We start from the raw sequence: 24,660 nt of genomic DNA, 5'->3' as shown, positions 1-24,660 counted from the left end.
TAAACAAGAACTGCAACTATATCCAGTGCAAATTTTCCATTCAGGAATTAAGGAGAAAATGCAATGTCATATACGCTAGTAAATATAATGCAGAATATGAAAAATAAAGCCTATCTTAAGATTTGCATTAAAGAAGCTAAAATAAGATACATTTGATGGTCTGAAACAGAGCCTAAATATAATGAAATATGAGAATTCATTACTGCAAGTTTCCTCACACATTCCTCGTTTCCAAGAGAAGAATGCTTAACCACCATGCCAATTGTGTTATGAATTTTCTATTTTTAACATTTTGCTATTTATCTTATTAACCTGTTCCAATATATGCAATAAGATTACAGGTTCAAATATCATATTTGCTTTTTAAACAATAAACTGTATTTGAAAGAGTGCAGATCAAAAGACCTTTTTCTTTTTTCCTGGAGGAAAACTACTTCTTTGGAAAACTGATGAAAATATTAAAAAAATATAGAAAAAACCTCTAGAAGACACAGTTGGGCAATACATTTATTAGACCAACCGAAATATCACAAACCAGTGAGCAAGCTTTCAAGTTCTCCAGAGCTGTTCATTGGGCTACATGGCACAAAATACAGGGGCAAAAACAAAAAAGTACAAAAATTGGACCAGATCTGCCATCTACATCTGTTTCTAGCATTGTACCCAAGGTTGGGGACAGATACGAGTAACAGCTGAACATCAGATTTTTAATAATGGAGGTCAGCCATTGCTTCTGTCTCAGAATCTAAGGTATAATCTGAGATCTGCTGCACCTAGCGGTAACTAATTTATTCATTCTGCAATCTCCATCTTAAAATGGGTCTAAAATGCACAACATCTGGCCCAATTTTTGTACTTTTTTGTTCTCCCCACCACTCTGCTTTTTGTATCATGTAGCCCATTGAAGAGTTCTGGAGAATTCAAATCTTGCTCACTGTTTCGTGACGTTTTGGTTGGTCCGAATAAAGATATCACCTAACTGTAGATTTTGCAGCAATGGGTTTTGACTGAAGAGAAAGTCAAAAAGGAACAACCATCACCATTACCACAGGTTTGTTTTAACTGAATGTATTATCTATAGAACCCCAAAAGCCATGTATAAAAATAAGAATATATGTGTCATGTTCACTGAAATGCCAGAATAAAATAAGGCATGACTATGGCAATAAACTAAAACTAAAATTTCACAACTTCAAAAAAAATAAATAAAGCAAGTGTAATTGACTGCATGTACTTTAAAAAAAATCTATATAAGGTATTTCTTAGACTGACACCTACTGGTAATAGGCTGTAATTCTCAAAGCAACTTGGAAATACAGCAGTGCAATGTGGAAGAGAAATTCAGGGAAGGGGCAATAATGGCAATCATTCAAATATAAATATATACAGACACACAATTAGCAATAAGTTAATTCGCATACAATAAAGTTGCCAACTAATAACATTTTACTAGTCTCACACACAGGCCATTGTGTTTGGGATGAAACATTTTTGGGGGGTTAACTCACCCCAAATTAAACTGCAGTAAGACTATATCCATATCTTTGAAGATATGGTGAAGACCTTTTTATTTTCCCAGGCATTTTAGCTTTCTAAATTTTTATCTTTGCTGTTTTAAATCTGTATTTTAAACTCCTGTACTGCTGCTAGGTTTTATTGTGGTTGTATTGTTATATTGTGGTTTTAATGTTCTATATATTTTAAATTGTTTTATTGTGTGTTGTTTGGTTTTAGTTTTTGTGAACCGCCCAGAGAGCTTCGGCTATTGGGCGGTATAGAAATGAAATAAATAAATAAATAAATAAATAAAATCCTCAGACTACTAAATACGTGGAATCTTAGATACAGCTTCTCACTCATCCTTCCTTCCCTCCACTTCAACCGATCTACTTGTTGCAAGTTGAAACTGTCTCAAATATGAAGAGAAAATCTCACTTCAGTTATTAAACTGTCCCTAGCATAAAACCATTAGCAGCATAACTGACAAATACATTTTAAGTATTCTAAAAACTCTTAATTCTAATTCAGCTCTATACTTGGGCATTTTCTACCCACTCCAAGTCAAAGCAGTAAAGCAGGGATGGGGAACTGCCGGCCTTCAGGTTGGATGAGGCCCACAGAACCTTCTGATCTGACCCACAGCATCTCCTGTTTCTCCCTCCGCCGCCCCCACCTCCCATTTGTTGTAATTCAGCTTCAGTTGATTAGCCTTCATCCAGTCCATTACCAATCCAAGATGCTGGTTTAGCACTTCCACTGTCTCATCTCAATTAAATGTAAAAGTTGAATGAATTCACTCAGCAGTTTCATGTAGATGTTGAAAAGTATGGTGGCCAAGATAGAGCCCCATGGCACAAATGTCACACAGCCAAACAACAGTCCCCTACCACCACTGTCTGGAATTGGACTTCCAGGTAGAAACTGAACTACTGAGATACTGCGCCCCTGATCCCTAACCCCAGGAGCCTATCTAGGTGGATACTATAGTCAACAGTACCAAAAACTATCAAGCGGTTGAGAATTAACAGGGTTGCATACCATTGGTCCTACTCCCAGCAAAGGTCATTATCAGGGTGACCAAACCAGTTTCAGGTCTGAAACCAGGGGAAATTACAGGCCAGTTGGTTTAATGTCTGTTCCAGTTCCCAGGTAAATTGGTGGAAAGCATTATTAAAGATAAAATTAGTAATGATATAGAAGGATAAACCCTGCTGAAAAAGAATCAACATGGCTTCAGCAAAGATAACTCCTGTCTCCTACCCTTTTAAAGTTCTTTGAGAGTATCCATAAACCTGTGAACACGGGTGATCCGGTAGACATAATTTACTTGGACTTCCAAAAGGCTTCTGATGAAGTCTCTGACCTGAATAAACTTAGCAGTCATGGATAAGAGGACAGGTTGTGTTATGGATCAGTAAATGGTTAAAGAACAGAAAGCAGAGACCAAGTATAAATGATAAATTCTCCCAATGGAGGGATGTAAACAGTAGGGTTCCACAGGGATTTTTATTGGGACCAATGCTTTCCAACACGTTCATAAATGATCTGGAATTAGGAGTGAGCAGTGAGGTGACCAAGTTTGCTGATGACACCAAATTATTTAGTGTGGTTAAAACAAAAGGGGATTGCGAAGAGCTCCAAAAGGATCTCTCCAAACTGGGAGAATGGGCATCAAAATGGCAAATGTGGTTTAATGTAAGGAAGTGTAAAGTGATGGCTGTTGAGGCAAAAAATTCGAACTTCACATATAAGCTGATGAGATCTCAGCTAGCCGTGACTGACCAAGAGATCTTGGGGTTGAGGTGGACAGCTTGATGACAATGTCAACCCAGTATGGGGTTGCTGTGAAAAAGGCAAATTCTAAGTTAGGCATAATTAGGAAAGGAATAAAAAATGAGTGGAATAGACCCTCTAGCTCACATTCCCCAGCAACTGGTGTACATAAGCATACTGCCTCTGATACTGGAGGTAATATATAGCCATCAGGACTAGTAGCCATTGATAGCCCTGTCCTCCATGAATTGGTCTAATCCCCTTTAAAGCCATCCAAATTGGTTGCCATCACTAATCTTGTGGTAGCGAATTCCACAGTTTAACTATGCACTGTGTGAAAAAGTACTGCCTTTTACCTGTCCTGAATCTCCCACCAGTAAGCTTTGTGGGATGACTACAGGTTCTAGTATTATGAGTGAGGAAGAAAAATGTCTCCGTATCCATTTTCTCCACACCATGCATAATTTTGTACACCTCTATAATGTCTCCCGTCACTCACTTTTTCTCTAAGCTAAGCAGTCCCAGACGTTGTAACCTTTCCTCATAGGGGAGCTGTTCCAGCCCCTTGCTCATTTAGTTGTCCATTTAAAGTTACATATTTACTGTTTAACATCGTAATGCTGAAATTAATAAATATTTATTTATTTTATAAAAACCTACGGCTCATGGCTACAAAATAGTAAAGTAATAGAGAGAATAATACAGGTCAGAATAAAAGCCAGTGTGTTTTCACATCTAACAAGGTAAAGGTGTTGGACCTGAGGTAACAGTTCCTGTGGCAGCTTTACGGGGGGGGGGGGGGAAGAGTTGCCTGCTGTGGGAAAGGCCTTATCAAAAAGGTATTCTCACTGTTAGATAGGTAGGAACACCACAAGAACCATATTTGTGCCCCTGCGCAAACACCAGAGTCCCAAGTGTCCTACTTTTCAAAATAATTGTAAAGAAAAAATATACAATTTTCATTTATTTTGCTTTGACCACCAGATGGCAGTGCAGAGTACGCCATAAACACATTGGGGATCTGCATCTGCCAATGCACTTAACCTATATTTAATCAGTTTTGAATTTAAGAATCCAAAAACGTGGACTAAAACATACTGTTTGAAAGTATGTTAACATCTGAGAGCAAAAAATAGTGAAATAAAGAACTCTTAAATAGCAGAGCACTTGCTTTACATGCAGGAAGTCCTATATTCAATCCCCAGTAACTCCAAATAAGAGTATTTCCCACCTAGAAATGACCTGTCTGAACCTCTGGAGAGTCACTGTCAGTCAGCACAGAGTAGGGATGTACGAACTGTGTAAAATCCACTCCATCTGTGTTTTGCGGATTGTCAGGTACCTTTCATTCTGTCATCCACCCACAGAAGGATGCGAATTTTTTTTTTTTTGGTCATGCGGAAAAATACAGAAATAATTAAATATTTACGTAAGTATTTACAAGAGTATTTACATAATTTACCCCAGTACGTAACATTTAATGCATTGTTCCCTCTTCCATTCTACGTTTCCTCAGCAGAAACTTACTTATTTTTCTATGGATTTATATGCGTAAATTTCGGGAAAGATTTCGGGAAAGTAAAAAAAATCATCCGAAAGTCCACGGACTCCGCAGGGCCTGAGGGGGTCGCTCCGCAGCGGATTCCGCAGGCTGGATTCTTAGAAAGCCAAGCTCATTTTAATCCATCTCGAATTTCTCCAGCATCCCTAGCATAGAGTGACAATTCTGAACTACATAAACCAATGGTCTGACTTTGCACAAGACAGCTTCCTATGTTCCTATAAAAACAATTCTAGATATAGAAAACAGCATTTTAGTACCAAATATTTTCTGTAGCCTGCTTTAAATATAAAATGTTTCCTGTATTTACTGATGTGCTTCTGAAAATATAAAGTCTCTTCAGTCCAGGAAGAACCAGCGTTAATAAGTTCTGCTTTTATAAACTATGGTGCTTTGGAAGGCTAGGGTACAAACATACTCAACTGTGGTTCAAACAAAATGGAACACAGGAGGAACCATTACTGGATATCCTGATTTAAAATAAAATAAAAATCACGAAACTGAAAAACTAGTTGAGGGGGTGATGGAATCAGCTGGGCAAAGTAGGGTTACCCTTTCTCCCCTTGTTTTCAATAAAAATCACCCCCAAAGCTGCTATTGGATCCACTGGGAATAATGGGGGATACCAGATTTTTTTTTCCTTTGAAGGGCTAATAGCTGCTGGGAAGCCATTTTAACTGAGAAAGCAGGGGGTAGGGATAACCTCCCTCCCCCCATATGCTGCTGTTCCCATCCAATCTGGAGACCTCCACAGTTTAAGGGTTTTTTTTAAGTCATGTCTGGTTTGGCCCTGAGAAATGACTAATACAAGAAAAAGTTTGTCTATCCCCAAAGGTACTAAGCTGTTCTCCTTGGTCTGGATGTTAAATTGATACTATAAAAATTGTTCCATGGACTTGGAGGATTGTTTCCACAGACTTCTATTTGCAGATGACAACTGCTGCTGGAGACGCAATGCACCTGGGAGGTATTCTAGTTCATACGTTACAGTTTTGTACTGTCATGGTTCCATTCTGACATGAGCAGCGATTAAGGATACAATCCTATACCTGGAGTAAGGTCCACTGAGACTTACTTCTGCACTGTAACTCTGATCCTGACTGTGCCTTTAAACTGTCTGCTGTTAGCCTAACTTTGGGACATATACCACCTACATGTCATCGTGTCAAACATGACGAACCTTCCAAGTTGCAAAGGTAGCCAACCATCTCAATGATGTAAGGTACTAATCCCACAGTACATTGAAACTTGGGCAGAGGAGCGTCTGGACCTGACAGTCACAGAACAAAGTGTGTTTTATAAGCACTAAATTCAATGATATTTGACCTGAATTCTTAAAACTTTTTGAATCCCGATCTTCCCTCCATTTCTGGGTCTCTCTTGAAGCTCACCTCACATATTTTTTCCTCCCCCCCCCCCCCGCCCCTTTTATCTACATTTGCCACATTTGGGTCATGGAAGGGAGATGATGTGCAGGGAAGATGGATAATATTGTTTGGTATTCTAACATTAAATATTATTTAAATAAGGACTTTTTTTTAAGGGTTCCTCACTAAGACTGTCCCCAGTCAAAAAAAAGTTCCTCCTTGCTGCTGCTGCTGCTCCTACTCCCACTATCAGCAAGGAATTCAGCAGTTTATGCTGGCCCCATCTATTACTTAGCTCAGGGAGTGTGGCAGCATCACCCACCCATTCACCCATGTTCTATGTAACTTTCAACAAAATACCACTCCTGCTTTGTATATTTCCCTCTGTGGAACCACACACAAACCACAACAAACAGGTATAATTATAAATTACTAATTTTCAGGAACACAAAAATAAGCCTGAAAGCAATAAAAACAGGATCCAACAGGGAGAGGACAACAGAGAGATGAGCATTTAAGGTTCTCCAATCAAAGTAATGTTTTAAGATAAGAGCACAGCCTTTGAGAGATAAGCCTTTTAGAGACTTTAGTTTTTAAGTTATTTCATTTCTCTCAAGTAAACAGTGCTTGGATATGTCCTTCTTAGATCAAGACCTCATAGGGAGACTTCCAAATTTCTTCCCCATCCATCCCTTCCTATTAAGGAAAGTTATCTACCCTGTTATGCATTCTGATGTTTTCGCCAGGAAATCGAGAAGCTAAATGTTCTTTCCAAGGAGAAGAAAGGAATACAAAAGCAAAGCTCCTGAAGTCAACAGTAAGAGAATGAGTTTAGATCACAGCAACAGAGTTAACTTTGAAATCCCCATTATCTCAAAAAAAAAGCCCTAGTAAAGCTGCACCATTTAGCTGATCAGTTTGATTATCTATTTAAAAATCTTATGATCGACTAAAAAGTTTTTTGGATTAAATCAGGCACATATAAAAATATTTCTAAAAGATGTGGGCAGCTGCTGTCATATTAGAGGAAGCGGTCTCCCTTCTTTAACACACAAGGAATGCCTCTAAGATGAAGCATGTACATGCCATAACAGGCACTATCTTTAAAAAAGTATGTTTTTTTCCTTCAGAATTATTGTTTTTATGTATATGCATATTTAAACCAGTTGCAACTAATATGATTAATCAACTAAAGTTATTTAATCAAGTGTCAGCTCTGCTTTTTGGTAAGTGTACCTAAGTCCAAAATCCTTGAACTTCACTAGTTGTTCCTCAGGAATAGGAAATGAAGAAAACATCAGTGTACAAATTATTTCAAGCAAAACTAGACTCACAGAAGCAGGCTTGAATATATAATTTCTCTCAAATTCAGCCACTTCCCCAAGTACAGTATTAACAAGCAATTTCTTCAGCAGCATGTATATACAAGCCTATATTGTGTAACAGATAACATTGGACCCAAACCACAGAAGCAGAGGTTCAAACTCCATGTGGTCTGCTCTACAGGTGACCTTGGGCCACTCACTCTCGTTAGGGCTTTATCAGCCCTGTGAAGTGTGGCCAAATCTGTGGTTCTCCTTCATTTTGGGAGCAAAACTTTAAAAAAACCAAGAAAACTAGTGCCTGTCTACAGCTGGGGAGCCGAAGATGGTATGATGAAAAATGATGCACACACTCATCACACTATCATCTCTATTCACAAATCTTCATAAACCTGCAAACACCAGATATGACTGTGAAACGAAAGAAATGAGCATGCTCACCACAGGAAGTGATGCCTCTATCATATTCAGCTCTCTAAAAAAACTATGTCTGCAGCCATTGCTATACCTTCTTCTCCCCCAGATTTCTGCTCTTCTCTTTTCACTTCTATAGTCCCCAACATTCACTCCTGATCTTGTTCACACAAAGGGTATCTCATCCCATATGACATCAAAACCTTAAAAATAGGACTAGGTGAAACAGATGGAAACACCTTTCTAGAAAGGAGACAAAATACAAATGAGAGCTCTTTGCAGAGATCTAACTAAAACTATTGTTTAAAAAACAAACCTTACAGACACAAAATCTTTGTTTACCCAGTGATAGTATCTTGATGTTTTTGTCTAATAACAATTCTAATAATTCAAAGCTAAAGAAAGGGCTGTCCTAAAATATGACTAAAACAAATAAAATTCATATGGCATTAAATACAGCATTCCTATGAAACCAAGAACAATGCCATTATTGAATTAGGCTGCTCCTACTAAATAAAGCGTAGGATACATTCCTCCCCCCGCCACTGCATCAAGCACTCTTAAGTCTTTTGCAAGTCATTGTATGAGGCCAAAAGGCAAAACAAGTTCCCCCACCAATCATTAAAGATTTTCCCTTCATGTGGTCCCCTTTCCTCACATAGTGCTTCTCTGAATTCCGAAGTCATTCACAGAAATAAAGAAACTTAAGATGAAGAACATTTTACAGATGTTCTTCTTAAAAAAAGCAAAATTACAGTTAGCTGGGTAAAGGCCTTTGTTTTGATCCACTGAGTTTTGATCCCTCAGTAAAGGCCTTTGTTTTGATCCACTAAGATATAATTGCTTCTCACTGACCAATTCTAGTTTGTGGAGCCAAGCACTATAGGAATAAAGTTACTAATACAGTGATCTAAAAATCAAACAGAGGTCACCTTATTTTGATGCCTTGGATATATGTGCACCAAAATGAGGTGTCAATTAGACAATACACTTTGGATTGCAAATAAAGGATGACTTTTTTAGACCTTCCTGGAAGTAAAAGACTAGCACATTAGGGAGAAAGGTCCTAGTCCTGTTGTACTGCTTTCTTACTTTCAGAGAAGTTGTTTTCAAATTTAGGGGAGCCTAAAAAAAGTAATCCTCCATCTCTTGTCCATTACGCCACTTGACATCTCTACCATCTCACTCCCACCTAATTCTGGGAGTGTAGACCACGACTACACAGCTGCATGTGTAGCTCCACCTGAGGAAGATTGCACATCCGTGTTTACCACTCAATGAGTGCAACTTCAAAAGGTCATGGAAGCTATCACAGACTGAACTAAAGTTTTAACATCATTTCAAGTGCAATATGCTTACATGAAGGCAAATCACATGTACAAAACTGAATTGAGCAATTTAAGTGCCAGTCAGCCCTGATTCTTTAGTTTCTGTTTAGTGACGAGACTGAATCAGAATTTCCAGACTCAGAGACTCTGTAAGGCCATAGGTGCTGATACTTAAGACAGTGTTTTATAATAGGTTAAAAAAAAAATTCCTCGCTTTCTGAGTGCCCAGTTAAGATACAGTTATTCCATTTAATATGTTTTTAAATACACTTTATTGTAGTTACATGCCACTAACAAGAATAAAAGCCTTAATATGGTTTGTCAAGTGTATCTAGAAAACTTCTGAAGATGCAGAGTAGAGATGAATGAATATACTTGTTTTGTTTGTATCCTTTTAAGGAGCACTGAACATCCACAACAAGCCTGTGAGGTAGATTAGACCACGAGATTGTGAATTGAATTATCCAATGAGCTTCAAAGCTAAGCAGGGACTTGAATATGTGTTTCCTATATAACAGAAGATTCAAGCCACTGCTGTTAAGGCTTGAGTAGGAACAGGTAATCAGAAGAACCATCAATAGCACAATGAAACTTCCATGCATGTTCTGTGGCTGCTTATGTAGCGACAGATAATCAACAGCTTGAGAACCACTGCGATTGATGGCTATATTGAAGAAGCCTTCTTGGAATCCCAGTGATCTAACTACCAGGCAATCTTTCCTTTTTTGGGCAGGTTAATCAAGCAAATGGTGGTGGCTCAGCTCCAGACATTTTGAAATGACACTAATTATCCAGACCCATTTCAATCTAGCTTCCAGTTCCATTTTAGGACTGAAATGGGTTTGGTAGTCTTGACAGAAGACGTTTGCTAGGAGAAGATATGGGGGACAATCCTGTTAGCTCTCTTGAATTTTTCAGTGATTTTGGTACCACTGGTAATAGTATACTTCTGGATCGCCTTTCTGAGATAGGAGTGGGAGGCAGCATTTTGTGGTAGTTCACCCCACGGCAGACAGGCAGATTCCAGAAAATGGTGCTGGGAGACTGTTGTTCTAGACCACGACAAATACTATGGAGTGCTGCAGAGCTCTCCCCACACTATTTAACATCTACATGAAACTGCTGGGAAAGGTCATTTGGGTGTTTGGAGTGAGGTGTCATCAATATGTAGATGATATTGAATTCTATTTCTCCTTGTATTCTAACCCAGGTGAAGGAGTGGAAGTCTTAAATAGTTACATATAGTCTGTAATGGGCTTGATGAGGGCTAGGAAACTGAAACTGAACGTACACTAAGCAATTTAAGATAAAAAATCTCATACAACAACAAATACAACACAAAATCAGTAAAATAAGACAGCCAAAAACTTGAAGATTGATCAGAATGCCATATATAATAACACAAAGCACTAAAACAATGTCATAAGGCAAAACACAACGTAACTACCATAAATATTAATATCAATGTTTAATTGTTAAAACTCATCTCATAATGATGATGTTAAAATAATATTAAAAGGCCTGGGATAATAAGAAAGCATTTGCCTGGTGCTGAAAAGACATCAGTGTAGGTGCCAGGCAAGCCTCCCTAGGAAGCGCATTCCACAACTTGGGGGCCACCACAGAGAAGGTCCTCTTCCTTGTAGCCACCCTCTGTACTTCAGAATGAGGGGACACTCAAAGAAGGGTCTCCACAGATGAACTATGCCTGATGCCTTGAAGGAGGCAGTGTTGTGCCCACTTCTCAAGAAACTCGCACTGGAGCTAGAGGTTCTGAAGAACTACCACCCAGTCACTAATATCCCCTTTTAAAGGAAGGTGTAGCCACCACCCATTAAGAGGGTGGTGGCAACGCAGCTTCGGACACCCTTGGAAGAAACAGGTTAGCTAGGCCCAGCCTGGCTTCAGGTCTAGTTTTGAGACTGAATCAGCTTTGGTCGCCCTGACAGATGACCTTTACTTGGAGAGAGATAGGGGAAGTGCAACCCTTCTTGACCCATTACTGTGGGTAAGGAGTCAGGGGCAGGTTGCTACAGTGGTTCCACTCCAAACTGCAGGGTCATGTCCACAGGATAGCAATGGGTGACCATACCTCACGTCCATGGCAATTAAGCTGTGGGGTCCCACAGGGTTATATTCTGTCCCTGATGTTATTCAACATCTATATGAAGTTGTGGAGGGCAGTCATTAAGAGACTTGGAGTAAAGCATCATCAGTATGCTGATGATAAGGTAAAAGGTAAAGGTGTCCCCAACCAGTCGTGTCCGACTCTAGGGTGCGGTGCTCATCCCCGTTTCTAAGCCAAAGAGCCAGTGCTGTCCGAAGACGCTTCCGTGGTCATGTGGCCGGCATGACTGAACACCGAGGTGCACAGAATGCTGTTACCTTTCCCACCGAGGCCGTACCTATTTATCTACTTGCAATTTCTTGCTTTCGAACTGCTAGGTTGGCAGAAGCTGGGACTGAAGACGGGAGCTCACTCCGTCACGCGGCACTCGGGTCTTGAACTGCTGACCTGCCGACCTTCCAGTCTGCAGTTCAGCATCTTAACCACTAAGCCACCGTGGCCCGTATGCTGATGATACCCAACTTTATTTCTCTTTATCATCTGAGCCTGGAGAGGCTGTGCAAGCCCTAGACCAGTGTCTAGATGCTGTGATGGGCTGGAGAAGGGCCAATGAGCTGAGGCTGAATCTTGACAAGGCAGGAGCACTGTGGATAGGTGGATCCCTTGTCCAGGAAATAGGGAAGTTGTCTGTTCTGGATGAGGTTTCACCCCCTCTGAAGGAGCAGGTGTATAGCTTGAGAGTGTTCCTAGATCCATCACTGTCAATGGAGGCAAGAGTAGCCTCCATGTAGAGGAGTGCATTTTTCACATTTCAGCTGATTCACCAGCTACAGCTGTTCCTGGATAGGTATAGCCTAGCACAATGATCCATGTGCTGGTAACCTCAAGATTGGACTATTGCAATGTGCTTTATGTGGGGCTGCCTTTGAGATTGGCCTGCAAGCTGCAGCTCGTGCAAAATAAAACGGCTAGGCTGTTGTGTGGGACAGCTTACTGGGAACATATTACACCAGTTCTGAAAGAGTTGCATGGGCTGCCAATAAGCTACTGAACCAAGTTCAAAGTACTTGTGCTAACATATAATGCCCTACATGGCTTGGGACCTGGCCTTCTCCCTTATGTACCTGTCCAGATATTAAGATCGAGTGGGAATGCCCTCTTACTGATGCCATGTTTGCCTGGGATTCAATATGTGGCAACTCAAGACAGGGTGTTCTCAATTCAGGTACCCCGACTATTAAATTCCCTCCCTGCTCATATATGGGTGATGCCAAGTCTTAAAAGCTTTCGGTGCCAACTAAAGACCTATTTGTTCACTCACGCTTTTGATTCAATCTGTGTTGTTCCATCTTGTAAACTTATCTGTGTTTCTGTTCTCCCTAATTTTACTGTTTTATTGGTTGTTATTTGTGTGATTTAACTGAGTTTTATTGGTTTTGGATCCTCCTTCTGGGATTATTTTATAATGAAAACCAAGTAATTCATTTTATAAATAAATAATTTTAAAAAAACCTAAGACAGGGGTTGAGAACGTTTTTCAGCCCAAAGGCCACGTTAACTCCCGGGTAACCTTCTGGTAGTGGGTGGGCAAATGCCAGCACTGGGTATGGACAAAGCAACATATTCTCCCCTCAATCTCTCTTTCTCTTTCCCACACTGTGCAGCAATTAGCTTTCAAGAAAATGTCTCATTTATGCCCCCTGATCTAAGAGCTCAGGTAGGAACACATGGAAGAAAGGAATCCTTTACATACTGAGGCCCCAAGTCATGTATGGCTTTATAGTTCAAAACCAGCACTTTGAATTGAGCCTGGAAACAGATTGGGAACCAATAAAAGCAGGGAGAAACAGTGTAATCAGTTTGTAACACCTGTATTGTGGTTCACTTTTTTATTTTATCTGCTTCATGTGATTTTTCTTTTAATCTGCCTTGAGAAGGTTTCACCCTTAAAAACAGCCTAGAATTGTGGTCCCATCTCACAATCCAACACAGACTGTAGACTGCTATAATTCCAACAGAAAGCATGGCTGTCTAGTACTGTATAGCAATGGTAGATCCCGACTCTGTCATGACAGGACTGAGAACAGAGAAAAAGCCAGCATAGCTAATGCTGACAGATGATGGGAGTTGTAGGCCAAAACATCTGGAGGGCCACAAGTTGCCCACTCCTACCTAGTTTAGAGGCAACAATTTCATAACTTTTGTGTGCTTTGGTAGCATTACAGATGATCAAGATAAGAGCAGGTGTTGAAGTACTACTTTAGAAATATAAGATCACATCTACTATAGTAGGCATACTTGGGGAAGAGTTGTAAGCATTTTAGGGAAAAACAAAGATTTAGAGGAGATTATTCAAGGTGATATATATATATATATATAGTCTTACCAGTGTAAATCCACTTCTGATCAACAACATATAAAACAAGCCACCTGGAATGGACCCATCAGGACATTTTTTCCTAGGAGCCAAGCTTGTGATTTCTATCTTCAAGAGTAGGCACAAAGATGAAAAGTATTCTTGGTCACTTGCTGGCCAGAGGTAACAAGGAACTGATGTGTAGGGGGCTAGAAAAGGGGGGAAATAACAGATTAGCTAAAAGAAATATATTCTTTATATCCTACCTTCTAGCCTAAACAGGGCCCTCAAGGCAGCTTCAACTTAATTTCTTTGATTGGTCAACAGATTTGACATCAGCAGACAGATACATCACGTTCAACTTGCCACTTTCCCAAGCAGCAAGGAGTTTGGTCTCAGTCCAACTCAGTTCTACCTAACAATGACTTCATCTATTTTCTTTCCATTTACTCAGTGCACAGAAGGCCATAGAACTGCAGCAGGCCTCCATGGAGATACAGACTTCTTCTTGGGCCTATTTTAAAGACTATTTCATTCAAGACTTTTACACATACTGGAATATTATTTACCCAGCATATAGCTGGCTTCTAAGTTACACTGAAGAGGTGTTAGGAAAGTACATTGTTTAAATAATAGAGATAGCTACGAATATGACATTTCATTTTCCATCTTAACATTAATTCTAAGTGAAGGGTTATAAATGCAGTAAGCCTTCTCAGGAAAACCAGTCAAACTGTGAGCAAGAGAGCAGTAACATCTACTTTTAAAAAAATTGAGTTAACCGTGCCTCATTGGTGACCCACTGGAAAGGTACAAAAGAGCATACTTCAGACTCCATGTCAGTTACATACTAGTTTTAACTTGCTTAAGCTGCAGGGTTCCCCACCCTTCACCCTGCCGATTCCCCTTCCTTACTAGGAGCTGCAGCAAGTATTTTAATGTTTAGGACTTATTAACTTCACCCTGGAGGCTGCTTAAGCACATTTTAACTGTTTACAACAATTCATGTCTCAACATGCAACAACAGAGCTTACATCTCATTTAGTTTAAAAAACAAACTCAGAATATTGTTAGTTATCATAGTATGAAAGACTCTAGACGTAAACAAAGCTGTACTGCAAGTAGTTTTATCAGTGTTCTGATACAAGAGTTTACTGATTTCCTTTTAGCAGTAAACAATGGGAAACCAGTGAAACATGGGAAACCCGCTCCCTCTTAATCATCCTCCACATTTTAGGCACAATTGATTCTACTTCCTGATCAGGGTTGCCCGGAAGAACATGATAAAGATCTGTTTTCAGAACACACAGGACAGGCAAGAGCAGAAAGAAAGTTCACAAAGCTTTAGTAATATGTATGGTTTTGTAATATATGATGTAAACAATTAACGTTGCATACAAGAACGGAGATATACTTCCACAATGAATTATGAGGCACCCCTGCATTGCAAATTCCACAGAACAGAAAGATCAGGTTTTGTTATTTTGTTTGCATTTATCTGAACACTGGGAACCTCTCTTAAACAAGCTATATGGAAATGAATGGGAGCTAAGCCCTTTGCAGATTTGTCAGGTTTGCTTCACCATTTCACAGACTCTAAATTTTAATAGTCTCCTTAATGCCAATACCTTCAGTAGGAATCCTTAAATTCCAGACAATAGACTGAAATTAAGAGTTACGTAGAAATCAAGAGTTATATGTAGCTTATCCAAGTAGCAAGAAATGATCTGACATCTTATTGCTGCATATGTCGCTATTGTATCACTGCTTCATATCTACTGTCCCTCAAACTACAATGGCAAAGCACACAGATTTGTTTCTTAACTTCAGACCTCTAGAACTCAGCTTCCATATTTTATGTGTACACTTTTCTAATCAATCTTGACTAGGAAGGATATTACTTCTATAGGGCTAGCCTTTTTGTTGGTCAGTTGTGGAACAGCTTTGAGAAAAGGCAGATAAATCCAGTGCGTAGGTTAAATACACATAAACACTCAATAACACCATTAAATAGCATAATTCCTTCTCTTGGTAAAGTCCACTACCTTCTCGATTTTCAGCCTCTGAATCTGTTGGACAAGAGCTGTATATTAGAAACAGTTTCTGTCATTTAACCACTGTTTATCATTTCCCCTCTCTACACCCATTCACAGATGTACACACCTACCAACTGATAACATTTCACACATCTGGTGATGTGGTCCATGAAAGTTTAAGTTCTAATAAATTTTGGTGATCTTTAAGGTGCTATAAGACCCTTGGTTGGTTTTGTGCAACAGACTAACAGAGCTACACCTGTGAATTTTGTATTATAGGGCTACAGCTGCAGCCCTATGTTAAGGGCAAGTCAGATGAATCACATTCTGTCATTATAACCAGAAACTGAGGGGGGAGGCAGTAGGTGCTACTGCTTCATACTCAGGAAAAGGCCCAAATAACTGATCTGAAACTTGGCTGTTTATGAGGAATAGGGTTAAGGATAGTCCACGCTGATTTTGAGGTAGAAAGGGTAAAAAATGGCTCATTTATAGGAACTTAAAGTTTAATGAGTGACTTCCGGTAGTTTGACAAATTTTGTCAGATTTTTTCCACAGACTTTGCTGGGGTTAGATATGCCAGCTGAGTTATCTGTTTGTATTGCATCCTTTTAGAAATGGTTTTCTGTGTGAGGTCAAGGGGGTCATCTATGTGTTGTGTGCTAGTAGTAATATAAAGTGCTTGCAGTTTTTATCAAAATGCATTTTTAGCCCATTTTATCCTATGCAAACTCATAAGGTATCCCATAAGTAGGCTGACCATATTTCCTTGAGACAAAAATGGGATATTAGGAAGACAAAAATGGGATAGGGTTATGTAATGTCCCACCGGAGAGTTCCGCTGTAATAAAAAAATAACTAACAGCCTGTTGAACCAAAATATGAGTTTGAAAAGTCCGAATCAAACTGAATGTAGGGCAGAAAGAATCTCTATGGACGGAATGATGGTAGAAATAACAGTAAGATTCACCCTCCTGGCTCCCCCACGCTGAATGGGGCTTAGTGACCGTCTCTTGATTTCCCCACCACTGCAGACAAGCAAGGAGGCGGCGTCTGATCGTCGCTAGCTCGAGAAGCCTGGCCCTGACTGGATAAAGTAAAAGGAACTTCCTCTTTCGTCACACTAGCAGTTTTACTGCACACATTGATTAGCATAGAGCCTTATGATAAACGCGTTCAGTTTTTTACAAAAAATTAGAAACGGGACAAAATTGACATTTATATTAAAACGACGGGGCAGTCAGGAAATACAAAAAAAAACGGTGCTGTCCCATTTTAAACGGTACGTATGGTCAGCCTACCCATAAGGCATGCTCAGAGCGATCCTGTGTTGCCTGTACAGTGAACCTTATGTGGGAGTAGCCAGGAGGGAGGGAAAAGAATGAGGGTGAGTGTGGCTGGTTACTTGGGAGACAGGAGAGAATGCAGGAGAGGAGGGGGTTATGTCAGTTGAGGTGGGCAGTTGGAAGAGAGAGAGGGAAAGTAATGAGAGATGGGGGCAATAGGGGCTGCAGCACTGTACTTTAAGCATACAAGTTATTTATGCTGCTGCTGCTACACTGTTTTGCCTATGTATTTGTTATCCCCCCTAAATATTTTGGTCCTGTTATTAGCAAAATAAAAACTTGAAGCCTGATCTTGAGAAAAGTCTAGAAGTGCACTGTTTTTCAGATAGAACCCATGTTAGTACGGTTTGAATACCAACTCCACTAGGAAATATTGTATTTTGCACCTAGCAAAAGCTTTTGAATGAGGTCCTTGAAAACAGCTAAGGGCTTCTGTCAGAGCTGGTGAAATCTGGTGATATCTGACCATTTTGTGACATGTATAACTCAGTCATTTCCAGCTCTCTCAAGAGGGGATTCCAGCTTCATCCTTGAGATTCCTGTTCCTCTGTGGGTCTACTAAAACATAAGTCCAACAGTTCAAAGTTATTTTCTCCCAGTTAAATGTGCATATAACCAGGGGAAGTACCTCACTGGAGGAACCTTGAGGTTTGCAGAAGTACAAGAAAATAGCAAAACAAAACCCAAGGGGACACAAAATAGAACAAAACATCATAGTGTTCACACATACAAAGGAGGGAAGATGAACACAAAATGAAAGCACACACAGCCTAGATTGATTGTTGACTGAGATTTTTACACCCCTGTACTAACTACTCCTTCTTCTCCTCTCCTGTTATATAGCATGCCAAGAGACAGTTTAGAGAAACACGCACATCCTCAGTTCTGGCTGAATTTCAGATACCCATACATGTCACAGAGGAGTAGAAGTCTAATCCTGTTTCACATCTAAACAGAAGTAAGTTCCATTGACTTTGAGGGGTGCATTCCCAGATTCATAGGTATAAGACTACAGCCTAAGAACACCAAGAATCTGCATTTAAATAAGTGGGTGAGGAGGCAATAGTGTGTCAGTGTGCAGGATAGCAACAGATAAAGCATTCCTCCTCCTGTACATCTCCCACACAGGGTTTTGGGAGTGGGAGGGCGGTGTCATTGTACCGGACAGCGGTACATACTTGCCTGGCAAAGTCTGGCATGCACAAGATTGTTTAGGTGGGGGGCAGGCAGTTATTTCTTGCATCACTATGATTCCACAGAGAATCCTTCCTCCCTAATTTTAGTATTCCCCTATTTTATTATAATTGGGAACATACAAGTGGGGCTGTGCCACAATCTGGTGTTTCCGTAGGGAGGAGCCTTCAAACTATCCCTGCTCAGCAGGGGAGGCTCCCCAGATTCTCATTTTATATGTTGGTTGTGCTGCTTATGCTGAGACTAGGCGTGACACTTCTAAAATGTAACGTAAGTAAAATCTTGTTACATTGCCACTCTATTGCCCCCTCACCCACTTATTTAAATGCAGATTCTTGGTGTTCTTCGGCTGCAGTCTTATACCTACGTGATTTTAATTCTGATGGCCCAAAGCTTGTATTTATTTATTTATTAAATTTATTAATCGCCCATCTGGCTGGTCACTCAGCCACTCTGGGCGATGTACAACAACAAAACAGTTAAAACAATAAAATTCTACATTAAAAACTTTATAAAAAATACCCTAACCCACCCCAAATGCCTGCCTGAACAACTACGTTTTTAATGCGCAGCGGAAGCTCGTTAAAAAGGGGGCATGGCGGAGTTCCCTAGGGAGGAAGTTCCACAGAGTAGGGGCCACCACAGAGAAGGCCCTCTCCCTCGTCCTCACCAGCCTAGCTGTCCTGGCTGATGAGACAGAGAGAAGGCCATCCGAGGCTGATCTTGTTAAGCGGCTTGTCTTGTGTTGCTGGAGGCGCTCCTTAAGACAGGCTGGGCCGGAACCATATAGGATTTTAAAGGTCAAAACCAACACCTTGAATTTGGCCTGGAAAACAACTGGTAACCAGTGCAACTCCTTCGCACTGGAGTGATGTGATCTCACCAGCGGCTGCCTGTAATCAGGAGAGCCGCCGCATTTTGCACCAGCTGCAGCTTCTGAACTGCCTTCAAGGGTAACCCCATGTACAGCGCATTACAGTAGTCTAAACGAGAGGAGAGCCGATGGGAGCAGATGGTCGGGAAGGTAGGGGTGCAGCCGCCGTATCAGATGGAGTTTGTACAGCGCTGTCCAGCTCACAGCTGACACCTGAGCCTCCATGGACAGCTGGGAGTCTAAAATGATCCCCAGGCTGTGGACCTGGTCTTTCAAGCTGCTCTTCAACATGTCCTCTGAAGTATGATGTTGCCTATTCTAGCATTAGGACTTATCTAGATAGCAGCTTCCTGCACACCTAATGTAATGCTGTGGCATTCAGGAGCATTCAAAGTGTTGTGAAGAAAAAAATCACATTTCAGCTGCCTAGGTCACCCCTGAAGGTATGCACATGGCAAGCCAATCAGAAGGACTGTTCAGCCTATGACATCCCCCATGAGCTGTGTTGAAAGGCAGGAAATAATGTGGGCAGAAGTAGTCCACAGGTAAACCATGATGATCACATGCACTGAAACAGCATTCACAGTCCTGCAAATAATTTTCTGGACAAACCCTTATAGTTCCCATTCAGCTGTGGAAGGGCAGGAAGGATATGTAATCCAGGTCTGCTATATCTTCTGGGTGCTCTTACACACAATAGTAAAGCTCAGGACCCAGATTATGGGAAGAAGGTAGGGAGCCCATAATGAAATCCCACAAAATGAAAACCCACAAGCCAATCATTCTCTCCTTGTAGACTCCCCCTGCCCATCTCAAATTGGCAGCCAGAGAATTGTCAGAAAAGGTAAGAGGACTGGGAATTCTCCGGGCGACCTCTAATTTGAGCACTCGAGCATGACTTCCAGCCCAAAGAAACAAAATCCAGCTTTCCTCTATGTGGTTCCCAATTGCCATTAGAGCTGAACTCCCTCTCCTTTCCCATTTGAGATTCAATAATATGCTCACCTTGGAGGCAGGGATGTTTTGGACTCTGACGGTATCCAATGTATAAAGCAAGTTTCAAAACAGTGAGGCTGTTCCACTTGACAGGAAAGTTTCCTCACGTACATGGATTCTAAGGCAACTGGGGACCCTTGGCTGTGGCAGGAGACTCTGATCGACAGAAGGGAGTATCTGACCAAACCAAGTGCAAGTGGGGAGCGGGGCAGATAGTTAGTTTAAGGAAGATCCTGCTTGGAGACATAACATGGGCAGGTCTGGATAGACAGCCTGAATAAACCAAGCAATGCAAAGCTGGAGGCCAGGGTGCCCTCCTCAGACAGACATATACCCAGAGACACATGGTCGAAAGATCCAGTCAAAGGGGCCATGGGGTACCCTTGAATAGATGTGGGGGGCAGATCATGCCTCCAGAGACTTCTAACACACAGTGGCTAAGTGGGCCATCACAAAAGGCAGGGGGACTGGAGGCCCCCAGTCCCCCTGTAATTTGAGCATTCGTGAAGCTTGCTGTTTTTAATGGTTTATACCACAACTAGAAATGTAACCACCTTTAGCCCATGTGCAATATGGCTATAGGATCATTGTACATCAATGGATTAGCCTTTGAATTTCAGGGTCCTTTGCACAACTTGTAGCAGACAGGACAGATGTGGCCATTAATCCGGTACTTCAGTGTGCTTGAAGGCGACACCATTTTTTTCCAGCTCTCAACTTGACTCCCAAATGGGGGGGGGGGGCATAGCACCTGGAAGACTACTTTACATGGTTTACATGCTACATACAGCCCAAGAAGCCATTGATTCAGATATGACAATGGATGTCTTGTAATGGAACTCAACAATGGCTGGATAAAGGCTACCAAACTGAAGCTCAAGCCAGATAAGACTGATGTGGGCTGTCCTTTTCCTGCTGAGTTGCTATGAGCTCACCAGGTGCTCCTGAGAGCTCCAGCTGAATGGGGGGGGGGGTCTGGGTACTCCCAGCAGCTGTGTGGGCAGGAAGTTTCAATCTGTTTCCTGCCTCCCAGCAGAGCAGAGTAGAGCAGAGGAAGCTGCTCCAGCTGGCTTTGGGACTATAGAAGCAAGAAAGCTCCCAGACAGCGAACATGGTTTACATCCCAGATCAGAGCAAGCGATCAGGCAGAGCAAACAGGAGTTGGCCAAGGGACTTCAGCAGGGGAGGTCCCTAACTTTTTTTTTTCATTTTTTAAAACTTTTTTTTCATTTTTTTTAAAATAAAATAAAAAATATTTGTCTTGTTACACACACTTCCATACCAGTGGGACTCTGTTTTTAACCTCCAGTGAGTAGAGGACTAGGCACAGGCTACTCTAGAACAACAAGAAAGCTAGACACAAAAAGGAAAAGAGACTATGGAAGGACAAGACTCTCCAGTGGTGGTGACCTGCAAAGTGTGTGCCATGTTTCTATTCTTGCCTGAGAACAACATGGCCTACACATGCAACAAGTGCAAGTTGATCACACTGCTGGAAGAAAAAGTAAGAGGACTGGAGTGGCGACTGTCAACCCTCCAGGGAATAAGAGAACACAAAGAGTTCTCGGACAGAACGGTGGAACTACACCAGGAAAGCGAAGTACAGGAGCTTGAAGAGCAACAGCAAGCAAGCTGAGGCAGAAGACGAAACTGCTGAGATGAGGGAAAATGAAGTAGAGGATACTCCTTGGAAGAGGGTGACAGTTAGGAGCAGAAGAACTAGAAGACACTTGACACCAGTGGAGGCAGGGGAACTAGGGAATCATTTCCAGGTACTTGAGGATGAGACTGGAGGACAGCCTGCAGAGGAAGAATTACAGGGGAACCTGCATGAGAGTGTGCAAGAGCCTGAAGGTCAGCCAACCAAGGTGATGAAACCAAGGTCTACAACAAGAAGAGAAGAGTAGTAGTAGTGGGAGATTCCTTGCTGCATGGAATCGAAACCCAAGGATGTCGTGAAGACCCGTGGGCTTGCCAGGTATGCTGTCTCCCAGGAGGACAGATTAGAGACGTGACTGAAGGGTTGCCTGCACTCATAACGCCCACTGACAGGTATCCCTTTCTTCTCATCCATGTGGGAACAAATGATACCGCCAAGCGGAGCTACAAAGAAATCACATCAGATTTTGAAGCTTTGGGAAGGAAACTCAAGAACCTTGGGGCCCAGATAGTTTTCTCATCCATCCTTCCAGTAGTTAGAAGAGGGATAGAAAGAAAAATACTCTGGGTGAATGACTGGCTACGAAGGTAGTGCCAGCACGAGAAATTTGGATTCCGGAACCACGGGCTATACTTCCTGGAAGATGAACTGTTGGCAAGGGACAGGTTTCACCACACGAAGGCTGGGAAGAATGTGTTTGGCCACAGCATGAAGAACTTCATCAGGAGGGCTTTAAACTGATTCCTACGGGGAAGGGAGACGTAAAGTTGGGATAACAATGGACGAAGGCTCATGCACCGCAAAGAACAGCTCTAATAGTGCCCCATAATAGTCTTCAGAAACATGTAGGAAGAAAGCCAGACCGTGAAGCACATGGTCTTCGACATCTATATACTAATGCCCAGAGTATGGGAAACAAACAGAACGAACTTGAACTCTTTATACAAGAGGGAAATTATGACTTGATAGGCATAACTGAGTCTTGGTGGGATGACTCTCATGACTGGAATACAGTAATTGAAGGATATCACTTGTTCAGAAACAACAGGAGGAACAGAAAGGGAGGTGGGGTTGCACTATATGTGAAAAATATATATCTCTGCACAGAAATATAGGAGGATGAGCTTGGAAGCCCCATCGAGAGCATCTGGGTTAAAATAAATGCAGCAAAGAATAAAAGGAACATGTTGGTCAGTGTCTACTACCAGCCACCCAATCAAGGAGAAGACGAGGAGGAAACTTTTGAAAAGCAAATAGCCAATGTTTTAAGGAAGTATGATGTAGTAGTAATAGGGGACTTCAATTTCCCCAATATTTGTTGGGAGACAAATTCTACAAAACATGGCCCCTCCAGGAAATTCCTGACTAGTGTGGCAGATAACTTCCTCCTACAGAAAGTAGAGGAAGGAACTAGAGGATTGGCTATCCTTGACTTGATCCTAACCAACACAGATGACTTCGTGGATAAAGTAGCAGTTACAGGAACTCTGGGGGAAGTGGCCATGTTGTAGTTCTTGGTTCTAAGGGAAGCAAAAGCCAAGTGTAGCCAAACACTTACCCTGGATTCTAGGAAAGCTGATTTTAATAAACTCAGAACAATGATCAGTAAGGTCCCATGGCGAGCGACTCTAACAAGAAAAGGAGTCCAAGATGGGTGGGAGTTTTTAAAAAAGGAAATTCTCAAGGCACAATTACAAACAATTCCAACAAGAAGAAAAGGTGGAAGACAACAGAAGAAGCCAATGTGGCTTCACAAAAAGCTTAGAGATTACCTGAAAACAAAAAAGGACACATATAGGAAGTGGAGAGAAGGTCAAGCAACAAAGGAAGAGTACAGGCAGGTAGCATAGAATTGCAGGGATGGCGTCAGGAAGGCTAAAGCTGAGAACGAGCTGAGGTTAGCGAGGGATGCTAAAAGCAACAAAAAAGCTTTCTTCAGCTACGTGCATAGTAAAAGGCAGAGGAAAGAAATGGTGGTTCAGCTATTAAATAAGGATGGGAAAATTATAACAGATGACGAAGAAAAGGCAGAGGTGCTCAATTCCTTCTTTGGCTCAGTCTTCTCCCAAAAGAGGGTCTATGACCCCCCTGGTAAAGGCGAAGTACAGGCTGAAGGGGCAGGATTGCAGCTTGAGATCGATAGGGATATGGTCAAGGAACACCTAATTACTTTGAATGAGTTCAAATCTCCAGGGCCAGATGAACTGCACCCTAGAGTAATAAAGGAACTGGCAGAAGAACTCTCAGAGCCACTGTCTATTCTCTTTGAGAAATCATGGAGGATGGGTGAAGTGCCAGATGACTGGAGGAGGGCTAATGTTGTCCCTATCTTCAAAAAGGGTAAAAAGGAGGAAGCTGGGAACTACAGACCAGTCAGTCTGACATCAATCCCTGGGAAAATTCTGGAGCAGATCGTAAAGCAATCCATCTGTAAGCACCTTGAAAGCAATGCCATGATTACTCGAAGGCACCATGGATTTGTCAAGAACAAATCCTGCCAGACGAATCTGATCTCATTTTTGAATCAGGTAACCTCCCTTGTGGGCTGTGGGAATGCTGTGGACATAATACACCTCACCTTCAACAAAGCTGTCGACAAAGTGCCCCATGATATCCTGATGAGCAAACTAGCTCAAAGTGGGCTAGATGAAACAATGATCTGGTGGATCCACAGTTGGCTACAGAATCGGACTCAAAGAGTGCTTATCAATGGGACCTTCTCCAACTGGGGAGAGGTAACGAGTGGTGTACAGCAGGGCTCAGTCCTGGGCCCAGTGCTCTGCAACATTTTTATTAATGCCTTGGAGGAGGAGGTGCAGGGAATGCTGATCACATTTGCAGATGACACAAAATTGGGCGGGATAG

General features: G+C 41.5%; 1 protein-coding gene across 3 annotated transcripts in view; it reads right to left on the bottom strand.

The window, feature by feature from the left end:
• The window catches only part of FRYL (FRY like transcription coactivator), a 261,277-nt gene that overhangs the window by 220,170 nt on the left and 16,447 nt on the right, over nt 1-24,660 (bottom strand). For all 3 annotated transcript variants that reach the window (XM_084856817.1, XM_084856818.1, XM_084856816.1), the window contains exon 2: nt 13,720-13,898. The gene's annotated coding sequence lies outside the window, so the exon portion shown is untranslated. The remainder of the gene's footprint in view (nt 1-13,719; nt 13,899-24,660) is intronic.

This window comes from Heloderma suspectum, chromosome 5 (assembly GCF_057233095.1).
Source record: "Heloderma suspectum isolate Gila_16-S chromosome 5, 16-S_ref, whole genome shotgun sequence".
Classification (NCBI taxonomy): domain Eukaryota; kingdom Metazoa; phylum Chordata; class Lepidosauria; order Squamata; family Helodermatidae; genus Heloderma; species Heloderma suspectum.
Note: the sequence above shows the minus strand (reverse complement) of the source record. Positions and strands in the feature narration are given on the sequence as shown.